Source organism: Dermacentor variabilis, chromosome 3 (genome assembly GCF_050947875.1).
Source record: "Dermacentor variabilis isolate Ectoservices chromosome 3, ASM5094787v1, whole genome shotgun sequence".
Lineage (NCBI taxonomy): Eukaryota > Metazoa > Arthropoda > Arachnida > Ixodida > Ixodidae > Dermacentor > Dermacentor variabilis.
Window position 1 is genome coordinate 172,589,930 of NC_134570.1, and position 19,417 is coordinate 172,609,346.

A 19,417-nucleotide genomic window follows, 5' to 3' on the forward strand; every position below is an offset into this window, starting at 1 on the left:
CTGAACGCATTCCCATGTAATGTGATATAAGGTGGGCTTGGCGCCGCACCAGGGGCAAATGTCTCTATACTGGGTGGGAAACATCTTGCTTAGTGTGTTTAGGTTTGGATATGTTCCTGTCTGCAGCCTCCTCCAAAAGGTTGCTTCATGCTGATTTAGGCTGTTGTGGGGTGGAGGGTATTTGATTCGGACCCCCTTATAGTAATTCAAAATGTCTGAATAGCTTGGGTTGACTGGTATGGGTTCCTCAGGGTCGGTGCTTGTGGCCGCTCGGTTTGTGTGCTCTCGAGCTGCCTTGTCCGCCCTTAGGTTCCCTTCTATTCCAGCGTGTCTCGGTACCCAGAAAATTGTATGCCTGACTTTGTTGTTAGCCCTGCAGGAGCGGAGGATGTGAAGCGCTCTGCGTCCTATTCTGCCGTTCATGTAATTCCGACACGTAGTTTGCGAGTCGGTGAGTATTGTTAAAGACCTTTCGGATCGGTAGCCCTCCACTGCCGCTAGAGCTACGGCTATTTCCTCAGCTTCCGTTACCGAGCAGTCCTTCATTGACGCGCTGCTGATCTCTTTGTAGTCCTGGCTTATTACTATCGCAGCTGTCTTTACTATGTTTGTGCCTCTTTGCTTGGCGTATACTGCAGCATCTGTGTATACTGTTGTGTTTTTTGTGGCCAGGTACTTTTCGACGTATTTCGCCCTTGCGTCCCTTCGCGCCGTGTGGAGGTTTGGGTCCATGTTTTTGGGTAGGGGGCTAACAGTGTATGTTTTCCGATATCCATCAGGAATCCCCTCCGTTCTTTGGGTTTCTTTGATTGATTCCGCGAAGCCTAGCCTTATTAGCAGTTCCCTTCCCGTTTTGGTCTGCTGGAGTCTCATCAGCTGTGCGATACTTTGGGCTTCTTTTAATTCTTCGAAGGTGTTGCTTAAACCAAGTGCCATTAGTTTCTCTGTCGATGTATTGTTCGGCAGGTGAAGTGCTGTTTTGTACGCTTTGCGTAAAATTGTGTCCGCTTCTTGTATTTCCTGTTTGGTGCAGTTGAAGTACGGGAGTGAGTATGCGACCCTGCTGACCACCAGGTTGCCAACCAGCTTAAGTGTGTCTCCTTCTTTCATCCCATATCTCTTTTGTGACACCCGCGTGATCATGCGTGCTATTTGGGTTGTTGACTGCTTGAGTGTTTTAAGCGTGTGGGTGCAGCGCTGGTTGGATTGCACCCACATTCCAAGGATCCTGATTTGTTGGCTTTCGGGTATCGGCTGCCCCTTTAGCCATATGTTAAGGCTTTCTTTGCTTTTCTTGCCCCGTGTAATTCTCAGAAGCTCGGATTTCTCCGTGGAGCACTCAAGGCCTCTTTCCCCGACGTATTCTTCCACGCAAGTGGCTGCTTCTTGCAGATAGCTTTCTTTTTGGCACAGCGAGCCTTTAGTGGCCCAGATAGTGATGTCATCTGCATAAATGGCGTGTTTTATGCCTTCGATTTTGCTTAGTTTATGCCCTAGGCCAATCAAAGCGATGTTAAAGAGTATCGGGGAAATTACTGAACCTTGGGGTGTCCCCTTGTTTGGTGTGGGAAATTTTTGTGATCGAATCTCTCCCAAACCTATTGTTGCTGTTCTATTGGAGAGGAAAGCTTTGACGCATCCGTGTACTTTCTTCCCGCAGTCTACGCTGTTAAGGCCCTCCAGGATTGCCGCGTGGCTTACGTTGTCAAAAGCTCCTTTTATGTCTAGCGCCATTAAAATGTGTTCTCCGTTGTATGGTATGTTGCTGAGAACCTCATGTTTAATTTGGAGAAGGACATCCTGTGTCGAAAGCTTGGATCGGAAACCGAACGTACTATGGGGGTATAGCTCGTTTTCCTCCATGTAATGTTGTAGTCTTTTTGTTACTATCCTCTCTTATAATTTGCCTCAGCACGATGTGAGGGAGATTGGTCTTAAGTTTGTTACCTGTAGTTTTTTCCCTGGTTTGAGAATCATTACAATCTCGGCGTGTTTCCATTCCTCTGGTACCGTTTCCGCAGCCCAGTGTTGGTTGAGGAAGGCGGTGAGTTGTTCCACCTGTTCGTCCCCTAGGTTTCGAATAAGTGAATTTCTGATTTTGTCCGCGCCCGCTGCTGTATTCTTTTTTACGCTTCTTATGGCCGCGTACACCTCTTCTTTTGTGATTGGCCTGTCCAGCAGCTCGTTTTCTTTCCCTTTGTATTGTTGTGTGTAGGACGCCGGGTGGTCATGTCCGAAACATTTGACTCTGACCTGCTCTAGCAGTTCCGAGTCCGGTCCCTCGAATTGGTGTACCAGGCGGTGTATGGCCTTATTGTTTTCAGATTTTGTTTTTGTTGGGTCCAGGAGCGCCTTGAGTATGTGCCATGTTTTTGCCGTGCTAAGCGTTCCGTTTAGGGACTCGCTAAACTGTTGCCAGTTTTGCCTAGTCAGCTGAGCCGCATACTCCTCCGCCTCCTTGGTTATCTCTGCGATTTTCTTTTTGAGCTTCCTGTTTAGCCTTTGTTTTTTCCATCTTTTAGTGAGCCCGCGTCTTGCCTCCCATAGCTTGAGTAGTCGCGAGTCCACCTCAGGTGTTTCCTCTGTTCTGTCTATTTCTTTGGTGTACTTGTCGAGCACCTCCCTGAGCTTGTTTCCCCAGCCTTCTAGCGACTCGATGTTTCCCTCTATAGTTTTGCATTCCTTGCTGAAGGCATTCCAATCTGTCCCCTTGGTGGTGCCAATTTTGCGTTTTATTCTTCCGGTTGCCAATTGCGTTTTTAGGATGTAGTGATCGCTGCCCAGATTCTCCAGCAGGTTTTCCCATACCGCCTTGTCTGTTCCCCGGATGTATGTCAGGTCGGGGCATGTGTCGGAGCTTACGCTGTTACCTAGTCTGGTTGGCGTACTGTCGTCTGTTATGAGGGTGCAGCCGTACATATCTGCTGCTTCCTTAACTTGCATGCCTTTCTTGTCTGGTTTTTTGTAACCCCAGGTCAGATCTTTGGCGTTGAAATCTCCTACAATCACTAGGGCGTTTGTTTTGGCTAATCTCAAGTTTGACAGCACGTCTCGAAACCGGTGCCAACCTCAGAATTTGTTCTGCCAACTCGATATGCCTTGCATACTCCCTACCTACAAATCGTAAATTAGAATATGTGCCGTAAGGTGCCTAATTAGAACGGTAATTCGTCTAATTAAGTTAATTAGTGAATTAAATATATGATTTTTCGTTGAAGTAATGGGCCGCCTCATCGATTAATTTAGGACAAGGCTCAAAACTGCGGTATCTGCCACAGGCAATTTTTGAATATTGAGTTGGTGCAGCTTAAAAACACCCTGTAGAATGAGAACAGGCACGCAGTGGTAGGAATACTGCTACAATTGCTCCGATCTGCTTCATTCCGTTGAAGCTGCTACAATCGTGCTACAAATGAAGCTGCTCCAAAGCTGCTCCAGGATAAGGCTGGCCGCGAAGTCCCTGAGGCTACAGCGAAGAAGAGTAGTGGTTGACTGCCTGGTGGTGGTCGCCACCGCCTAATGCGAAGACTGTCTTCACATCTCCTGCCATTCATGCTGCTTAATGAGCAAAAGACTCGCTGAGCTTCGCTGCGCTAATCCAAACCAGTGCCTGCTCGCGAATGTAAGCTGTCCGCCGTTAGGAAACTGTGCCATATTAACGGGTTGTCGCAGTTTAGGATGAATTTCTGTCGGGCCCAATAGTGGGCATGATCATTTCATCATGCATTGTTAGCGCTGTCCCACATTCGTACCTCGCACTGGCGACGTGGCCTTGGTTAGAGAGGTGTTTCTCATCTGACGACGCGCACTTCGCGCGTTCGGTACGGCAGCTGTGTCATGGTACACTCAGCAAATTGGAACTTACTCCCTGGCTTGTTAGCTGCTTTGCGCTGTCGGATTTATCTGTGTGCTCGTAACGCGAAGGATTTGTAGCTCGGCCATTTGACTAGCTAAACGACTTCAGGGTGAAAATAAAATTCTTCAAATGTCAATTATGCATACCACGTGACTGTATTGCCGTCAGTTTTTCTAGCCTTTCTGTGCTTTGCATTAGCGTTCGGGACACGCAGTATTTTCTTTTTATGGGGTGCTGGTTGACTCAGTGTGGCCGCGTGATGGTGGCAATTCGTATAATCGTATAATTCGTATGGTGGTAATTCGTCAATCGCATAATCAGACTACTACGCGCTCTGCAGATACATCGGAAACGACATACTTTTTTCACTGTTGATTCACGTCTAAGTCTATGGAACTGTAAATGTGCTTATTTGTCATCGGCGTTTGAGACCGATCGTTAGGGCAGGGCACGGACTGCCAGCGCGAGCAGCGTTTCCCCGTACAAGGGCGCTGAAACGAACGACCCACTGGAAAGCGCTGGAGAGAACAACCCACTATTGGCGGCGAGGAGTTACGGAGTCGCCATCGGTCGGAAGCGCCTCACTTGCGTAGTATGAGGGATCACGCGGCACGCTCCTCATAGGCTTCGCATACGGTGCTCATCACGCGGCAGCCCTCCTGGTCATTTATGCACGCACTCTCAAACTGTAGATATAATATTCTTGGGCAAACTGGAAGCACAGAATCGTTTACAGGCGCTATCCCTTTACCGAATACGTACAGTACGTGAACGCCACTGCGCGCGGTCGCCGTGATGGAGTCTCCCGAACCGGCTTCTTGCGCGAAAAGTAGGCAAACGCTGAGAGTAAACTATGGGAAATATGTTGTTATTGTGGGTGTCTGCATAACCAAATGGGGCATAACAGAATGGAGCCTCAATCCAGCGATCGCACGGGTTCGCAGCGGCCGACGGCGCGTCTGCATGCATGTCCACGCACAATGTTTTGCTTTTGCTGTGAGCGCGTTTTTGCACCATGCCGTGATCTTTAGGCCGCAGCATATGAGCATTTGACGGTACACTACCAACCATTGTTGCGTGGACGCTATCAGAATTGTTCAAAAATAATTACGTTATAGAGACTTCGACGCCTAGCTACGGCAACTGTTATGTGCCGTCGCGACGATTCAATCTTTTTTGTATTCTAAATTCTTGGACATTTCAATATTAGTCTTCAAGTGGCGTCGCACTGTATGTTTATCGGTCTTCTCAGCGTGTGATTTCCCTCTGCTTGATTTTCGTAATCCAGTGCAATTATTCATAACACAAACATGACCATATGCCGTGCCTTTTTTTAATGTGCGTCTTACCGCTCCCTTTCCATTCCAGTGAACTTGCCAGTATCTAGCATCAACAAGTTCATAGACCAAACCGTCATGACATTAGCCGGGCAGCGGGCGCGGGCGAGCGTCTCAGTGCGCGTTTTCTCCTACTCGCCGAACATCGCGCAGTCCCAGCGCCGTAGCAGAAATGTTCCTCGCGTCTGTGCTTGCTGCATACCCGTGTTGTAGCCGATGGCTGTCTGCCGTTTCTAAGTTTCGCCAGCCAAGCTTCATGCAGCTCCTTGCCCCGTGGCTACGTGTGGATAAGGCTGACACCGGGCTCCGTTGCGTGCGTCCGGCACTGCGGCACCGAGCAGTAGCCTACCATGCTGTACGCCTCCAAAGGCAGCCGCTACCTATTATAGCACTTTCAAATATTGTCAAGCGGACACCCAAGGCGGTAAAGCCTCACCACTTAATCAGAACCGCGGCGCAGGTGGGTCTTTAAACTTTCGTTTTCAGCTCGCGTCTGCGCTTCCGAAGCAGCCGACGCGGCCCCTGTATCCACGTGATGCCTCATGCCACGTCACGCCGACGGTGGCGCTAGCTTTTTCAGTGGTCGAGCTCGCTGCCAATACCGTTTCAATCCTCTTCTGCAATTCACTCCGGCAACGAAAAGGAAGCCACCCGGCGACCTTACAGCTTGGCACTATGAGTGCGTCATAGTAGGCCTTGAGGCGGTCGACGTTGACAATGTCTCGTCCACGACGGCGCATGTCCGAAGAAGGTTCAACGGGTTCGATCACGTAGTGGACGGGGGATGCGCGTTCGATGACACGGTAAGGCCTTTCATACTTGGGTAGTAGATTCGAAGAGAGACCAGGTTCAGTAGAGGCAACCGAGAGCCACACAAGTGCTCCAGGAAGGTGGGCGAAGATGTGGTGTCACCGCGAGTGCTCTTCTGGCGCTCTTAGCCATTGGAGGTAAGGGCCCGACTGAGATCGCGGCACTCTTCAGCATGTGTTGCCGTGACAGAAATGGGAGCACATTCAAATGCATCCAGCCGGTATGGTAGAATTGTGTCGATTGTGTGCAACGGGTGCCGACCGTACAGTAAGAAAAACGTTCAAAAGTCGGTGGTGCTCTGAGTAGCGGTGTTGTACGCGTAGGTCCCGAAGGGCAGAATGACGTCTCGATTCGTGTGGTCGGAGGCGAAGTACATGGCAAGCAAATCGCCGAGCGTACGGTTGAAGCGTTCCATAAAGCCATCGGTTTGAACATGGCACGCCGTAGATGTACGATGAACAACGTGGCACTCTTTAAAAATGGCTTCAACTACTTCGCGCAGGAAGACACGTCCGCGATCACTGAAAAGTTCCTGAGGTGGCCCATGACGCAGGATGATCCGACGAAGCAGGAAGGAGGCAACATCGCGCGCTGTAGCTACTGGGTTCGATTTTCTGAACGGCAAAACGAACAGCGGCAGAAATTCTATTTTGGCCCGAACGCAATGGATAACGGCATTCTGGTGCGAGAGAAAATCCCAGCCGAGCATAACGTCATTAGAGCACGAGGAAAGGATTATGACTTCTAGGGCGTATAGAACGTCGGTAATCACAACACGAGCAGCGCAAGCCACAAAGTTGTGAATTAACTGAGCACTGGCTGTGCGAAGGGACAGCTCATAAAGGGGTGTCGAGACTTTCTGAAGTATACGGCAAAGCATGGCGTCCATAACAGATAGGGTGGCTCCTGTGTCCACGAGTGTAGAGGCATGAACACCATCAACAAGCACGTCAATTACGTTCGAGGAACTGCGTTGAGAACTTTCACATTTCGACGGTGTCGCAGCCCTTGCCTCTTGGACTGCGACCATTAGTTTTCCTCCGAGTGACAGGGCGAGGTCACATCTGCAACAGAGAGCATCCAAAGAGCCCCGGGTTCGATCCCCGGAACCTCCACTTCGTCCAAATTATTTTTTATTCAATAGTGAAAACATTAAAGAAAGTAATTATTTCGCACTGCGCACATGGCAGCACGCAATTGCGAGTGAAGGAGTTGCCCACCGTGCAGTGACTTTCTGCGTCGCCACATAGTATTAAGTGTAGGCCTTAGCGGTTCAAGCCATATTGCACGTGATTGAATCAAAACTGCTCAATTTTTCATACGACGATTACCCATAATAATACATGAAGTGCGCAATATTCACATTTAAACGCAATTTGGGGGTATAGCTAAGATGTAGAGCGCTCGATTTGCATGTGAGAAGTCCCGGATTTGAGCCCCGGATTCGATACCCGGTACCTCAATGTTGGCAAAATTATTTGTGTTTTTTTATGCAATAGTATAAACGATGAAATAATTGTGTCGCACTGCGCACATAATAGCACGCAATGGGCTTTTAAGGAGTCGCCTTCCGGGCAGTGACTTCCTCCGCCGCCACATCGTAATAAGTGTAGGCCTTAGCGCTTCAAGCCATAAAGCACGAGACTGGATCCAAACTGCTCAATTTTTCATACAACGATTTCATTGCAATACTAGATGAAGCGCGCAATATTCACACTTAACCGACATGCGGGGGTATAGCTCAGACATTCTGCTTCCGGCTCCCGAGCTAAACGGATCGTGGACTCATGGGCTCCAATAGAGCGGCATATGCCGCAGCAACAGGCTTTCGACGCAGGAAGGGCTACGACATTATTTTGCCGTGGCTACCTACAGGACGCATCGTCTTAAACACGATTTTCTTGCACGGCGGCGCTCGTGTTCGCCCGTTCCGTGTAGAAGATTTCCGGGACGCGCTTCAAGCTGTTGGTATGCTCTCTGGCGTCGTTGCCTTAGGAGCCTACCAAATGCACCATGTATGGCCGGTGACGATGAACACAGCCGAGGCTGCCAAAAAGCTGGCTGCACTGAAGGAGCTGCAGGTCAAGGGGCGTCGCTGCCTGGTCATCGACCCTAAAGAACAACAGGTGAAGCTTCGTGTCCACTGGCTTCTTCATGGCGTGGAAGACGTCGAGGTAGACAGCGCTGGCCTCCTTCGGCAAAGAGACGGAAGTCACCCGCGAGCGCTGGCGAGTGGATGGCGTTTCCGATAAGGGCTCTACCACCCGAGCAATGCTGTCGCAGCTGAAGACTGAGCTGAAAGTTGGCGACCTGCCGCACCAGATCCGCGTTGCTTGCGAGCTTGCGCTGGTGGTAGCCCCAGGTCGCCCCATGCAGTGCCTGCGCTGCCGGGGCTCTGGCCACGTTCGACGAGAATGTAAGGTTCCTCGTTGCTCCCATTGCAGGCGCTTCGGAGACAACGCGGACTGTGTACGCTCTTACGCAGTAGGCGCGGGTTCGGCGGAGAGCGAGCCGTCGACATTAGACCACCTGATGGACGTGGCTGAGGCGGAGGAAGCGGCAAAGGGAGCTGGAAACGTCAATACGGCGGCAGAACCGAGCATGACGACGATGCCGACCGAGGGAGGACGGTATTGGCCTCGAACTCCACCACTGGAAAAGCTGGCGCCACCGTCGGCCTGACGTGCTATTAGGGATCACGTGGTCATAGCGGCCGCGTCGGCTGCTTCGGGAGCGCCGAAGCGAGCTGAAAACGAGGGTTTAAATTCCCTCCTACGCTGCCGTCCTCATTTAGTGGCGATATTTTCCCGCTTCGAGTGTCTCCTTTGCAACGCTTGAAACCACTACAATAGGTAGTGGCTGCCTTTGAAGGCGCGCAACATGGTAGGCTACTGCTCGGTGCCACAGTGCCGGACGTACGCAACGGTGTCCGGTGGCAGCCTTATTCACACGTAGCCACAGGACAAGAAGCTACGTGAAGCTTGGCTCGCGAAACATAAAACCGGCAAACAGTCATCGGCTACAACTCGGGTATTCAGCAAGCACAGACGCGAGGAAAATTTCTGCTACGGCGCCGGATCTGTAATGTTCGGAAAACGCGCACTCAGAGGCTCGCCCGAGTCCGCTGCCCGACTGTCATGACGGTTTGGTCTATGAACTTGTCGATGCTATATATACTGGCAAGTTCACTGGAGTGGATAGGGAGTGGTAAGAAGCACAAAAAAAAAAAACGCGTGGCATATGGTCATGTTTGTGTTATGAATTAATGCACTGCATTACAAAAAAAGAAGCAGCGGGAAATCGCACGCTGAGTAAACCGATAAACCTACAGTGCGACGCAACTCGACAAACAATATTGAAACGACCAAGAATTTAGAAAAAAAAAGAAGATTGAATCGTCGCGACGTCCGGCACATCAGTCCCCGTAGGCGTCGAAGTCTCTACAATGAAATTATTTTTGAACAGCTCTGATAGCGCCCACGCAACATTGGTTGCTTGTATACTGTCAAATGCTGATATTCAGCGACCTAAAGCTCATGTCACGGTGCGAAAACGCGCGCGCGGTGAAAGCGAAACAGTGCGCGGACAAGCATGCAGACGCGCAGTAGGTCGCTGCGAATCTGTGCGATCGCTGCATTGAGGCTTCATTTTATTACGCTCTATTTAGATATACAAACACTATAAGACCATATTTCACATAGTTTCGTCTTGGCGTTTGCCTACCTTTCACGCAAGAAGCCGGTTCAGGAGACTCCATCGCGGCGACCGCGCGCAGTGGCGTTCACTGTACGTATTCGGTAAAGAGATAGCGTCTGCAAACGATTCTGTGCTTTCAGTTTGCCCAAGATTATTATTTAGACAGTAAAAAACTTCTCTCGTTTCGAAAGTATTTACAGAAATTTCCGGGACAGCTCCCGTGTGGTGTTTTCAGTGAGCGCTGACAGAAAAACCTATGAGGAGCGCGCCGCGTGATCCCTCATACTACGCCAGCGAGGCGCTTCCTATAGATGGCGACTCCGTAACTCCTCGCCGCCAAGACCTGCTGCATTCGTGACCTCTGGGAAAGAAAGCGAAGGAGAGGGGGACCCGGAGGACGTGCGCGGTGTCCAAGGCGGCTGTACTGGTGCTGAAACCCGGAAATTGTCAATATCCTCGCCTTCCTCGAGTACACCCGGGGGGGGGGGGGGGGTGACAGAAGCACTGTGGGCCCCGGGTGCCAGACGACCTAGCTACGCCACTGGTGTTGAGATAACCGATACAGAGGGCATAGGCCAAGCGTTTTTTTCGATTCTATGAAGGGCTATTTGCCCATAAACCAGTAGATGTGGAAGGTTTTAAAACAACATTCTTGGAACGCATGCCGCGGCTGTGAGAAGAAAGACAAGCAGCTCTCGAAGCACCGATATCACTAGCAGAAATAGAAAAAGCGATAGATGATCTTAACCCTGGCAAGTCGCCCGGGTCGGATGGTCTGAGCGCGGCATTTTACAAAGCATTCAAACATGACCTTTCCTCTGAGTTGAAAGATGTCTTTGATGAGGCATTTGAGTTGGGAACGTTGCCCCTGTCATTCTCCCAAGCACATACTGTGCTCATTCCAAAAACAGAGCAAAAGGATCAGCTAAGACTTGTGACCTCATACAGACCAATTTCATTAGCTAACTGTGACTATAAAATATTTATGAAAATATTGGCTGGCAGGTTTCAGACAGTTATAACGCAGATTGTAGGATCCCATCAAACCTGTGGTATTAAGGGTCGCTCTATTTTTACTAATATTTATTCTATGAGGTGTGTGCTTGAGTGTTGTGATGCCTATCGAGTGCTGTGATGTCGGCTGTTGCAATCCTTCAGCTTGACCTAGAAAAGGCATTTGATTGTGTACCTCATGCCATTTTGTTTGCCATACTTGAACATGTTAATTTAGGCTCAATCGTCACGGACGGTATATCCATAGCGTATCGAAACTGCAAAACGCGCCTCATAGTCAACAACAGATTGGGGGGCCCAGTTGAGGTTCAGCGGAGTGTGCGTCAAGGGTGCCCAGCGAGTCCGCTCTTATTTTGTATTTATATTGAAACGTTATGTCTGGCAATTATTGAAAATGACCGGGTTCATGGTTTCCGATTACAGGCGTCGGAAGTAAAGCTCTTGGCGTATGCTGATGATATAGCTGTGAGTTGCACGGAAAAAGAGAGTCTCCTGGAGACTGTTGCGGTAGTAAGAAGGTTTGAGGCAGTGACGGGGAGCCTTGTGAATTGGGGAAAATGCCTGGGGTTCTGGCATGGCGAGTGGCCGTCAGCCCCCAACAGACTTCCCAACGTGAAATGGGTTGAAACACCAGTAAAGTACCTCGGCGTTCCACTTGAAAATTATAAGACTCATGATTTGTGGCCAGCAAACGTGAAAGAAACACGAGAAAAGGCGGAGAGGTGGAAAGGTGCTCATCTCTCATTTTTCGCCAGAGCGACAGCGTGCAATTTATTTTTTGTTAGTAAAATATGGTATATTATGCAAGTGTTGTATTGTTGACGAGAGTATGTGCAGAAGTTGCACTGAGTTTTTGCTGTCTTTATTTGGGCGTCCAGCTGGGAACGCTGCAGCCGTACGAATCTTTTTCGGCGAGTGAAAGATGGGGGCTTGGGTCTGGCACACCTTTTCGTGCGACAGCTTGTAAATAGATTTTTTTTTCTTTCGTGACGTCAACGACCCGTTCTTAAGAGCGGTGTGTCAAGCGAGAGTTTGTTATGCGTTACCAGAGTTTGTTATCAGCAGTCAAATAATGCCTCGTACTGTATTCGTCTTTTTTTAAAAGAGATAGTAGCGAGTGTCCGTTTTTTGTCAGCACGGTTCTCGAATGACTATCTGTTCAGTGTAAAAAGAAAGAAATTGTACAGTGACCTGTGTGATGTTATTTATCCAGTGCCGATGTACAGAACCATATACAGTAGAGGTCAAGGTAACAATGTTTTAAAACGCGTAAAAAGAATGGACGTGCCGTCATGAGTGAAATCATTTTTTCTTCAAGCTTCACACGGGCACTTTGACAGTGAGAACGTTTTTGGAAGAACGCGGTTTTTACATGCCGTGGGGTTCCAACTGTCTGATTTGCAAAAAAAAGCAGAAACAGTAGACCACGTGTTCCTGAATTGTTGGAAGGGGGTGTTCTTTTGGGATGGTCCTCCAAAGAACCACAAAGAAAGATTTCCCGTTGGATCCGTACGGCATCACATTTCTGCCATTAGATAATGAGGACGGCGTCCCTTTTGACCTCATCATGCTCACAGGCCTCTACTGTCTATGGCGAGCCCGAATGGAGGGCTTCTATTGTGACCCAGGCGCACGGCCTGCGCGCCTGCATTTCCGTGAACACATGTCACGCTTTATTGAAGTAAAAAAAAAGGAGAATTTGTTGTATCTGAGTGGCTACCGAGGATTGAAGCGTTGGCATTCCACAAAGAATTTTAATAGACAAAGTCAGCCAAGTTGTGCTGGCCGCTTTATCGCAGAATGCTTCATTTTCTACATGAAGCGTGGAATGTTTTATTTATTTTGTTGGTTTTGGTTGTGTCGCTCATAAGATGTACGAGTATGTGAAAGCGTTGAGAAATGCCAATAAAGAAAAAAAAGTATAGCTCAGAGGTAGAGCGCTCGCTTTGCATGCGAGAAGCCCCGGGTTCGAACCCCGGTACCTCCACGTTGGCTGCATTACTTTTGTTTTTTTGTACAATAGTGAAAACGATGAACTAATTATTTCGCACTGCGCACATAATAGCACGCAATGCGCACTCAAGGAATCGCCTTCCCTGCACTGACTTCCTCCGCCGCCACAGAGTAAGAAGTGGTAGTCCTTAGCGCTTCAAGCTATAATGCACGTGATTAGATCAAACTGCTCACTTTTTATACGATTCCATTAAAACACAACACGAAGCGCGTAATATTCCCGTTGAAACGCAATTCGGGGGTATAGCTCAGCGGTAGAGCGCTCGCTTTGCATGCGAGAAGCCCCGGGTTCGAACCCCGGTACCTCCACGTTGGCTGAATTACTTTTGTTTTTTGTACAATAGTGAAATCGATGAACTAATTATTTCGCACTGCGCACATAATAGCACGCAATGCGCACTCAAGGAATCGCCTTCCCTGCACCCACTTCCTCCGCCGCCACAGAGTAAGAAGTGGTAGTCCTTAGCGCTTCGAGCCATAATGGACCTGATTAGATCAAACTGCTCACTTTTTATACGATTCTATTAAAACACAACACGAAGCGCATAATATTCCCGTTGAAACGCAATTCGGGGGTATAGCTCAGCGGTAGAGCGCTCGCTTTGCATGCGAGAAGCCCCGGGTTCGAAACCCGGTACCTCCATGTTGGCTGCAATACTTTTGTTTTTTTGTACAATACTGAAAACGATGAACTAATTATTTCGCACTGCGCACATAATAGCACGCAATGCGCACTCAAGGAATCGCCTTCCGTGTACGGACTTCCTCCGCCGCCACATAGTAATAAGTGTAGGCCTTAGCGCTTCAAGCCATAATGCACGTGATTTGATCAAACTGCTCAATTCTTGATAGGATTCCATTAAAATACTACACGGAGTGCGTAATATTCCCGCTGAAACGCAATTCGGGGGTATAGCTCAGAGATTCGGCTTTCTGCCGCGCTAGCGAGCGGACGTGCCGATCATGAGCTCCGTAGGAGCGGCTTCAGCGGCCCAGCAGGGCCGCGGTACCAGGAGTTTTGCCTCAGAAGACCCGGAATACCAAGTTTTGCTGCCTCAATTGCCGACAGGTCGGATAGTTTTAAATACAGTTTTTCTGCATGCGGATGTGCGTGCCAGGCCGTATCGTGTGGAACATTTCCGAGATCCGTTGGCTAGCTTAGGCCTACTTGCCGATGTCATCGCCCTAGGGGCGTATCAGATGAGCCACGTTTGGGCGGTTACTTTCAAGAGCGACGAAGGCGTGAAAAAGCTTTCAAGCGCCAAGAACCTCAAGGTGAATGAACATCGGTGCATTGTCGTTGATCCTGCCAATCAGGCCGTGCGGCTGAAGTTGCATTGGATGCTTCATAACGTGTCGGACGAGGATATACGGACAGCCCTGTTACCGTTCGGAAAGGTCACGGACGTTTTCCATGAAAAATGGCGTGTTCAAGGAGTTCAAGATAAAGCATCGTCGACACGGGCGGTGTCCCTGGTTCTGAAGACGGGTATGACCGTAGAAGACCTGCCCCATCAACTTCGTGTAGCTGGTGAGCAGACCCTAGTTGTGGTACAGGGCAGAGCACCCCTTTGCCTGAAGTGCCGAAACACCGGACATGTCCGACGTGACTGCCGCGTCCCGAAATGTGCAGTATGCCGTCGCTACGGCCACCAGGATACGGAATGTGTTAAGACTTACGCATCCGTCGCAGGACCTGCGCTTCGAGAGGACGTGGCTGACCTGTTAATGGATGAGGCTGACGTTGATGAGGCTTCCCGCGTGCTAGTACCACCGGCGGACATAGTTGCAACACCTTATGTGCCGGCTGCTAAAGCCACGAAGGTGGTAAATGTGCTGCCTACGAGCCCGAAAGATGCAGTGCAAAGGCCATGCGACGAAGGAGCCAAAGAAGAATCGGCCGCAAAATCCGCCACTGCCGAGGAGGCCGCCACGGAGCACGGACCGGCAACTCCCTTGATGGACGTCGAAGAATCGAGTGCAAGCAATGTGGCCATGAAAAGAGCGAGGGACTCGACCGGCAACCTGGACGGCAGCCTGGACGGCAACCTTGACAACGGGGCCAAAGACGAGCCGCCGCCAAAAGCGCAGGCGGGTCGTCGTGTGCCCGCGCGCCCGAAGCCAAACATCCCGCCGGACAGACGGCCGGCGGCAAAACCGCCTAAGTAGGACTCGGCGCCTACTGGGGCGCCCGGACTAACGTCGTGAAGAGATGGCGTCCTTTTTGGAATCGGGCTTCGCGTACGCTCTAAAGGTACGCGTGTGGATCGAGCGGTTTTCAGGGCAAAAGTTATGCATGCAAATTTTTCTACAGTGTGTCTGGATCGCTTGTTCTTCAGCGACACCGTGCGATCGGCTTGCTTTTGCAGATAAATGGCGGTGAAACTAGAGAGAGCACTGAGAGTTGCCACGTTAAATGTCCGTGGCCTTGGAGCGCGAAGGAGGCAGTATCAACTTAGCCGCTTGTGTATGGAGAAGGAACTCGATGTAGTTGCCTTACAAGAAACTAAGGTCGAAACCCAAGAGCAGACCGATCGCATGGTGACGCCTTTCACGGCGCATTACAATGTGTGCGTGTGCCATGCGAATGGCACATCAGGCGGATGTGCGTTGTTAATACGGAAGAGTGCTGGTATTATTGAAGAAAGTGTAACTGTTTCTGAAACTGGCCGCTTGCTTATTGTAGATTTTTCTTTTTCCCACGATTTGTGGCGGCTCGTATGCGTTTATGCGCCAAACAATGTGAATGATCGATTTTTGTTTTTTGAATGTATCGAGCAATATCTAAAATGTGATCGCTTTGTCATATTACTTGGTGATTTTAACTGTGTGTGTTCTCCGGAAGACCGACTAAAAAGGGAAAGGGTTCGCGATAAAAGTGCTCTCCTTTTGAGCAGACTAATTGAAGACCACAACTTAGAAGATGTGGGCCTAGTCCTCACTGATGGTATGATTCCGCAGTACACGCACATTCAGCGAAATAGCCGAGCAAGGCTGGACAGAGTGTATGTTTCTGACGACTTGATCACCCTTTGTAATAGTTATAACGTCGCACCGCAATCGTTCACGGACCATAGCCTGGTAAGCTTCTCGATTGGGGAAAAAGTTAAAAGAACACGATTCAACTGGAACATGTGGAAATTCAACGAAAAGCTGCTTGATGATGAACCATTTGTGCGCAGAGTTAAGGAAAAGATAACAGAGTTGATGACAAATGAGGGTGAATATTTTACTGCCACATGGGAGGAATTTAAGATTCAAGTTAAGTTCATTGCAATAGAAAGAGGAAGCAGCCTTCAGCACGATAAATTACAGAAACAAAGAGAGCTGCAAAGACAGCTAGAATATCTGTCAAGCGCACAAAATGCGGGTCACGATCTATTAGCTGAAAACGTAAAGAAAGTAAGACACGAGCTTGAAGTTATCGACGCCGAGCGATACAAAGCAGCAGTTATACGCGCTAGAAGCGAACGCCTATGGATGGGTGAGATACCAAACAAACGGGCAATGAGCGATGAAAAGCGTCACGCGCCAAGAAATGAGATCCAACAGATACGTCTTCAAAACGAGGTGACGTCAGACGCTTCGTCGATTGAGAAAGCTTTTGTGGAACACTATCGCGAATTGTTCGGCAATGTGACTCCTTCTGGACTGGCCTTCGAGAGTGAATTCATGAGCGAGATGCCAAGGTTGGATGACGACGTTAGAGAAAGTCTTGAGAGACCAATAGCTGTGTCCGAGATTGAAAGGGCGATAGAAGAACTGCCATCAAGCAAATCGCCAGGGCCGGACGGCCTAGGCGCCGCTTTTTACAAGGCATTCAGTCAGGAGTTTGCGTGTATATTGCACCGACTACTCTCAGAGGCGTATGAATTTAAAAAAGTACCACCCTCATTCCAGACTTCGCACATAGTATTAATTCCGAAAACCGATGAACGGGAAAAGCTCCTTTCAGTAAGTTCATACAGACCGATAAGTCTGACCAACACAGATTACAAAATATTTATGAAAGTACTGGCTCGACGATTTCAAAGCGTGATTCAGCAGCTTGTAGGGCCACACCAGACGTGTGGCATTAAAGGCCGCACCATTTTCACGAACACCCACATTGCAAGGAATGTGCTTGAATGTTGCGATGCCATTGGGGGTCGGGTGGCCATGTGGCAGCTAGACCTTGCGAAGGCGTTCGACCGGGTGTCACATGAGGTGCTTTTCGCTATACTGCAGTACTGTAATGTTGGGAGCGTCATTGTAGATGGCGTTAAAATGGCTTATGAAGACTGTTACATGCAGCTTATAGTTAGTAAGTGTCTTAGTTCGCGGGTGCCACTCCGCTCGTCTGTACGGCAAGGCTGTCCCTTGTCTCCCTTGCTTTTTGCCCTGTACCTCGAACCCTTTTGTATGGCAGTCATACGGAATGAAAACATTCGTGGTTTTAGGCTGCACGCCGCAGAAGTTAAAATGCTAGCTTATGCAGATGACGTCGCCGTCTTTTGTGAAGACAGGGAAAGCGTGGTCGAGGCTGTCCGCCTTGCAAGATCCTTTTGTAGGTACACTGGTGCCCAGATAAACTTCGAAAAAAGTGTTGGGATATGGCATGGAAGCTGGGACGCGACACCCACAAAATTCGCCGGTATGCAGTGGACTACAGTGCCTCCACTGTATCTAGGAGTGCCCCTTGAGCACTATCGGGACTCGACACAGTTGTGGACCGGCCAAATAGAATCAATGAAAGAAAAGATAAAAGGATGGCAGGGCCGGGGATTGTCAGTGTTTGCACGTGCTTCAGCTTGCAATATATTTTTAATTGCCAAAGTTTGGTACATACTGCAAGTAATGTTCATGTCCCGTGTAAACGTTCAAAAAATGCATCGAGTGTTTGCTACCTTCATCTGGAACTCCACTTGGGAGCGATCCAGTCGAACAAATCTTTTTCGCACAGTTCGAAATGGGGGCCTTGGGCTCTCACACTTGTTCATTAGACAGATCGTATCGCGGTTCATCTTCCTGCGAGATGAAAGAAATGTTTTCCTCCGTACGGTCATTCAGGCGAAAATCGCAACAGAACTGCCTGAATTTGTTGTGTCCACATCTAGTGCTATCACTAGAGCGACTGGGTACTATCGTGAAGTCGTTGCATCTTTTAGAATACTCTGCGCACGTTTTTCGCTGGAGTACTTGTGCTCAGTGAGAAGAAAGAAACTGTACGCAGATTTAGTTGACAGTATGTTACCTATCCCACTGTATAGGAGTGTTTATTGTGGAGGCCCAGGAAAAGATGTGCTGAAACGAGTCAAAAGGATGCCTGTAAGACCTGCTGCGAAAACTTTCTTTTTCCACCTACACACGAACACCGTCCCCGTTAAAGTATGGCTAGAACAGAAAGGAATATTCGTACCCTGGACTACCGATTGCCGGCTGTGTAAAAAGCCTGAAACAATTGAACACGCCTTCATTGAGTGTTGGGACGCTGTCTTTCACTGGGACATCTTGCAGCGCACTCTTAAAAAAGAACTCCCCATAAACCCCTATGGAATTCGGTTCCTTCCAGTTGAAAGCGATGACGGGCCACCGTTCGACATGTTCATGTTGCTGGGTCTCCACAGTTTGTGGAAAACAAGAATGGCTGTACGTCATGCTGATGTGAATGTGTGCTCTGCGCGAGAGAACTTCATTGAAAGTATGTCACTATTACGAGAAGTGTATCGTGCACAAAGCGAAACCCCAGACTGGGTTAGCATCCTTGATGAGCTGGTGTGCCTCAAGAAATTTTAGCGACCATCCCACCTGATGTGATGTGGGTGCACTGTGTATATGGATGTTTTTTTTGTGTGTGTTAATGTCTAAGCAGGCAATAAAGAAAAAAAAAAGGGGGGTATAGCTCAGAGGTAGAGCGCTCGCTTTGCATGCGAGAAGCCCCGGGTTCGAACCCCGGTACCTCCACGTTAGCTGCATTGCTTTTTTTTTGTACAATAGTGAAAACGCTGAACTAATTATTTCGCACTGCGCACATAATAGCACGCAATGCGCACTCAAGGAATCGCCTTCCGTGTACTGACTTCCTCCGCCGCCACATAGTAATAAGTGTAGGCCTTAGCGCGTCAAGCCACAATGCACGTGATTAGATCAAACTGCTCAATTTTTGATAGGCTTCCATTAAAATACTACACGGAGTGCGTAATATTCCCGTTGAAACGCAATTCGGGGGTATAGTTCAGAGATAGAGCGCTCGCTTTGCACGCGAGAAGCCCCGGGTTCGAACCCCGGTACCTCCACGTTGGCTGCATTACTATTGTTTTTTTGTACAATAGTGAAAACGATGAACTAATTATTTCGCACTGCGCACATAATAGCACGCAATGCGCACTCAAGGAATCGCCTTCCCTGCACTGACTTCCTCCGCCGCCACAGAGTAAGAAGTGGTAGTCCTTAGCGCTTCAAGCCATAATGCACGTGATTAGATCAAACTGCTCATTTTTTATACGATTTCATTAAAACACAACACGAAGCACGTAATATACCCGTTGAAACGCAATTCGGGGGTATAGCTCAGAGATTCTGCTTCCGGCTCCCGAGCTGAACGGATCGCGGGATCATGGGCTCCAATGGAGCGGCATATGCGGCTGTTAGCCGCGGCAACAGGCTTTCGACGGAAGAAGATAAAGATTACCAGATAATTTTGCCTCGCCTA

General features: G+C 49.1%; 5 non-coding genes across 5 annotated transcripts; all 5 read left to right on the forward strand.

Moving 5' to 3' along the window:
• Nucleotides 1-12,628: 12,628 nt before the first annotated feature.
• On the forward strand, nucleotides 12,629-12,700 carry TRNAA-UGC (transfer RNA alanine (anticodon UGC)). The gene has a single exon. It is a non-coding gene; the product is annotated as a tRNA-Ala (tRNA).
• A 263-nt stretch (nucleotides 12,701-12,963) lies between these two features.
• TRNAA-UGC (transfer RNA alanine (anticodon UGC)) lies at nucleotides 12,964-13,035 on the forward strand. The gene has a single exon. It is a non-coding gene; the product is annotated as a tRNA-Ala (tRNA).
• A 262-nt stretch (nucleotides 13,036-13,297) lies between these two features.
• Nucleotides 13,298-13,369, forward strand: TRNAA-UGC (transfer RNA alanine (anticodon UGC)). The gene has a single exon. It is a non-coding gene; the product is annotated as a tRNA-Ala (tRNA).
• Nucleotides 13,370-18,597: 5,228 nt separating this feature from the next.
• Nucleotides 18,598-18,669, forward strand: TRNAA-UGC (transfer RNA alanine (anticodon UGC)). The gene has a single exon. It is a non-coding gene; the product is annotated as a tRNA-Ala (tRNA).
• Nucleotides 18,670-18,929: 260 nt separating this feature from the next.
• Nucleotides 18,930-19,001, forward strand: TRNAA-UGC (transfer RNA alanine (anticodon UGC)). The gene has a single exon. It is a non-coding gene; the product is annotated as a tRNA-Ala (tRNA).
• Nucleotides 19,002-19,417: the final 416 nt, after the last annotated feature.